Below are 5,276 nucleotides of genomic sequence, written 5' to 3'. Positions count from 1 at the left end.
TTAAGGAATCCCGTTTTAGGTTGAGTTTCTGACTGTAAAATTGGAGCACTTGGGATTTTTGGTGCCCCGGGGAGTGCTGGGAATAGGGTTCGCAGTACCGACCCTTTTTGGCAAGAATCGGTACTACGGTACTGAAGCCCTCAGTATCGGTAGTACCGGTAAAGTACCGGTACCCGAATACTTTTTTAAAAAATTCAAAAAAAGCTCCAAGCTGAAATTGAATGCTCAAACTGATGATTCTCAGATGATTGATTTGCGCTGATCAAAAAACATGTTTATTGTTTTAAATTGCTTCGGGATAGCAAGACTCTTTTCACAGAAGATATTTTTCGTATAAGGCACCTTCTTTTATTTCGGCCACTTTGAAATCAATAACTGCTAAGTGGTGCGACTTTCGTCGACTTGAACAGATGGTAAATGTATGAAACCCTATTAACAACAGTAAATCAAAGCGAGAATGGCAGTAATCCGAGCAGGTTAATAGCATTTCCTTTCTTGCTTTTCTGAAATTTTTTTTCGAGCTTTATGTCGTTTGCCTACTATTCTCTAATGCATATCAAGGCTTGCTTTCCTGTAAACTATGGAGTTTTGCTGAATTTTCCGATCACCAATAATTACAAATCGCCCCATTTGAAGCAGTTCACCAAGACTAAAACTGTTAGCTACTAAATCGCTGTTCGTTCTTTTATAGATAAAGGTTTAAGTGCAAACCAAATACAGACATAACTTAGACCATAGTATTATTACGCGCCACCCAGTGAAACCAATCAGAATGTCGCTAATAAAACTTTAACTTCTAGAATTATTATGATGATGGCCCCACCTTATTCCCACACAAAGGTGTTATCTCAACGATTTATCTAGAAGGAAAATTAATATAATTAAATAAACGTTATCTTGCAGTCCGATATTTTGAACCAGATCCCCCTGCAGAGTTAACATATTTGTCATAAAAAATTGTATAGTACCGAAAATACCGGTACTGGCTTTTGTTCAGTACCGGTATTACGGTACCAAAAATGGGTCGGTATTCCCGGGATTTTCGGTACCGGTATTACCGGTACCACAACCCTAGCTGGGAACTCCTGGTTGTATCTCAATTTCCCAAAACCAGGAGGTATTATCTTCGGATTTGTACCAGCACTTCCAGTTGATGAATTATTTTTATTTTGTACCCTTGTTTGGGACAACCTAGGACCCTTACGAGGAAGTTCAGGTGAGTTTTGATTAGGTCTTTTCCTAGAGTTTCCAAGTGGAGCCAAAGAATGCCCCTCGCAAGGGTCGTTAGAGGCGTTATCGTCAGTTGGCAAGAGAGCGAATGGGTTTTCGGAGATAAGTGGAACAGCTCTTTTAAGCATTTCTGCGTAAGAGCGTCTGGAGCGATCTTTGGCGGATCGCTTCAGTTTATCCGCGCGAAGTTTGTACGTTGGGCATGTCAAAAGTGCATGCGGATTCTCCCCACAGTAAACACACTTCTCAGCGGGCCTACTGCAAGTATCATCCGCATGGCGTTCCCCACATTTACCGCACCGTTGCTTGTTGCTACAGTAGGTGGCCGTGTGACCTAGCTGCTTGCAATTGGAACAATTCATGACCCGCGGTACAAACAGGCGTACAGGTAGACGAGCTCCTCCCACTTCAACGTAGCTCGGAAGTGCAGATCCGGCGAAGGTTACGCGAAACGAGTCTGATGGATAGTAATTACCATCTTCGATGGACTTTGAGTGCAATTGCTTGCACTCCAAAATCTTAACTGATTGAAGGTTAGGGTCCTTAAAGCGGCCAGCCCCATCATTCATCAGATCATCGACAGTTAGACCCGCATCACTTACCACACCGTCGATCTCCACATCACGAGAAGGGATGTAGACGCGATACTCCAGCGTAAAGAGGCTATTGCTAACGATATCATTGGCCTGTTTCAAGTCAGTAACGACTACGCGCAGTTTATCTGACTGAACCTTTTTAATCTCGGTTACGGCCGAGTAACGTTTTGTCAGCTCCCGTGCAACAGTTATGCTGTTTAACGGTTTATTTTTGGGCCGAAAGTATACCACCCAAGGACCAGCGGATCCATCCTGGTAAACCTTGACTCGGGGGGGCTGTGAGACATTGGGGGAAAGTGGGGGAAGTGGATCGACCATAACATTATCTGTCTCAGTATCAGATATACGTTCTTCTTCATAATATTCCTCTTCGGAGGGTGATCCTTCTGTTTGTTCCATTTTGTTGCGGGAGCAACACGCTCGACCGCACTGTTTAACTTAAATCAAAATAAAAATCAAAAGCAATAAAAAGAAAAAAATCGATAAGAAAAGTAAAAAACGAAACACTTCACCAGTTGTTTCCTGACGAGCTGGTAGGTGAATTGATCCTTCGTTTCTTTTATCCGTCACCCGCGTGACCTTCACACAGTAGAGCTGATATAGCTCGTCCAAACAAAGCCGTCTTTCAGGCAAGAAAAATGTTTAGTAACGCACCTCACTGCACTACTTTAACTGATATCGCAGGTAACAATTATCACTCGCGGGACTGTTTATTAGTAATGCTTTACTGCAGCCTCTGCCACATCAAGCACCTTCGTACCACCGAAAAAACTAAACCACACCGGAGAGAACAAAAAGCACCTGTTTCCCGGTACAAAGTTGGGTTACGAATCCAATGAGTTTCTAGCTTATCACACTGAACAAGCAAAATTAATATACTTTGTGTAGTGGCACTACCCGGGGGAACTTGGCCATATACCAATTGCTCCATTGCCAATGCGATGTGATATATGAACCGGAATATTATTTGATGATATCTAAAAAGCATACAATCCTATAAAAACCGTTGCCCAACATTATTGATTTTCAACTACCATAACTTGAATTTTGATTAACATCTCTTTTCCTAAAATTGAAAAATACGCGATTTTTACACATTGGCAGATCATCTCCATTTGCATTGCAAATATCCAATGCCATTTATTTTCAGCTGCCGTTACTAAATGCCTATTAAAAAAATATTTTTTTTGCACGGTTTCTCGAAATAACACGGATTTTTTTTGCACGGTTTCTCAAAATAACACGGATTTTTTTGCACGGTTTCTCGAAATCACGCGGATTTTTTTACACGGTTTCTTGAAATAGCACGGATTTTTTTTGCACGTTTTTTTCACGGGATGATCAAATCATTAAACTGGTATATCTAAATAGGTATTTTATACATAAAAATCGTGTTATTTTGTAAAACCGTGCAAAAAAGTCGTGCAAAAAACCCGTGCAAAAACAGTGCGTACAAAAACAGAATCCGGTGTATGTTCGTGGCAGTAGTGCGCAATAAGTTGCAATAAGGATGTAAATTTATGGATGTCCGATTACGGCTCGATTATTCGATTAACGGCTATGGTAATCAATTAATTTTTAATCGATTAGTTTGCTTCGATTATTGTCACGATTATTGCTTTTTATTCTAAATTCCTTCAATATGATACTGCTTAATGCGCTAGCTCAATGGTTGAAAGGGACACGAAAAATAAAAATTGCATAAAAAACAAATAAAACTGAACTTTTTGGTGGTATCGGACGAAGAAAACAGATCGAAATGGTGAGTTAAGCGAAAGCAATTATATGAAAAAAAAATTCCCCAGGGGCAGGATTCGAACAAGCAACCCTTAGGACTCCAGCCCATTGCACAAACCCTTATGCTATCCTTGGAAGACAATGACCTCCCAGAAAGAGCATATGATTATCGCATTGGCGACAGTGATTGTACCCTGCTTCTAAAGCGAGATCACACTCAACCGCAGCGCCATCAATTGCCATCTCGCCTTACTGTCGCCAATGCGATAATTGCAGGTTCGAGTCCTGCCTCTGGAAGGATTTTTTTCATATAATTTCTTTTGCTTAACTCACTACTTCGATATTTTTTTCCTGTTGGATACCATCAAAAAATCTTAAAAAGGGTATTGGCCTCTTCGTAAAATAATTAATTATTTGTTTATAATAAACATAATTCAAAATTATCAAGGCCAGCGTACCTTACCACAATTGGAAATATGCTACTCGTTTAAGCAGGCGTCTCTCAAGGGTCAAGCGTCACTCCACTCCTAAATATTTTGACCCCTGATCTCCCAAATCTACTTGTAAAAAATCACATTTCTGTGAATCATTATCTAAAAAATGGAAAATTTCCTCTAACGTAGCAAAAACTCAATAAATTGTGTTTTGCATAAGCCGAAAGCTTCTTCTCTTAAGGGCGGTAAGGGTTGCACTTTTTGTGATTTTTTAAACTTTGAGTGACGCGAATTGATCGAAACTTTTGTACATTATCATTTCAATAAAATTCTGCATTTTTCTTGACTCGGTAGCAAAGCTTTTTGTAAAACATCTCTGGAAAAAACACAATTTGCAATGTTAATTGCCATTCAAAAACTACTCAAAAGATTTATTTCAAACTTTGCACACATTCTATGTAAAAAAAATGCCTAATCCATACGTCGAGTTTTTGAGATATTTTTTTCACGAAGTGGAATTATTAGCATTAATTCCAACAATAAAATTAAAATAAATATGTTGCTTAATTTTCAGCCGTCATTTGCCCCAAGTATGCACTGTTCAAAATTCCTTTCGCAAAAATTTTTCAAAGTTTGAGCGAATTTATAATTTTATAAGAAATATAAAACACAATCAGCATATGGCTTAATGACTCAATTGAAAGGGAAAAACACAATAAATAAATTTATATAGTTTGGAAACACATTTTCGGTCAGCGTCGCGCATGAAATATTTCAAGCTGTATTTCAAGTAATATGTTGCACTACACAAATATGGGCACAAATGAACGAAACAAACTTTCGAATGAAACATAATAAAATGTGCTTTCCGTGCTTTCGGATACGTTGCGACGTGCTTGTTCGAATCGGTATGAGAGTGAGAAGAATGATAGAACGAAACGATCGAAAGGAAAGTGATGGGGTTTCCGATTGATTGACACCGGTGTAGTGGAGTGCACTGAAACTGCACCGTTTTTGCACTTTCTAGCAGAAGTGCATAAAACTGGGTATGTTCCATTGACACTTCTGCTAGAAAGTGCAAAACCAGTGCAATCCACTACACCGGTGTCAATCAATCGAAAATCCCATGAGAAAAATCCTTTTTCAATGGCACGGAGCGGAATGACATTCCAAAAGCAGCTAAAGCTACATCTTTCATTTCGCCGACAGTGCCGAGAGGTATGACCAGCGAGTAGCGAGTGTTCAGTATCCTACCGTCGCGTCAGCTGAACAGCTGTGA

Source organism: Topomyia yanbarensis, unplaced genomic scaffold (genome assembly GCF_030247195.1).
Source record: "Topomyia yanbarensis strain Yona2022 unplaced genomic scaffold, ASM3024719v1 HiC_scaffold_15, whole genome shotgun sequence".
Classification (NCBI taxonomy): domain Eukaryota; kingdom Metazoa; phylum Arthropoda; class Insecta; order Diptera; family Culicidae; genus Topomyia; species Topomyia yanbarensis.
This window is presented reverse-complemented; position numbering follows the sequence as displayed.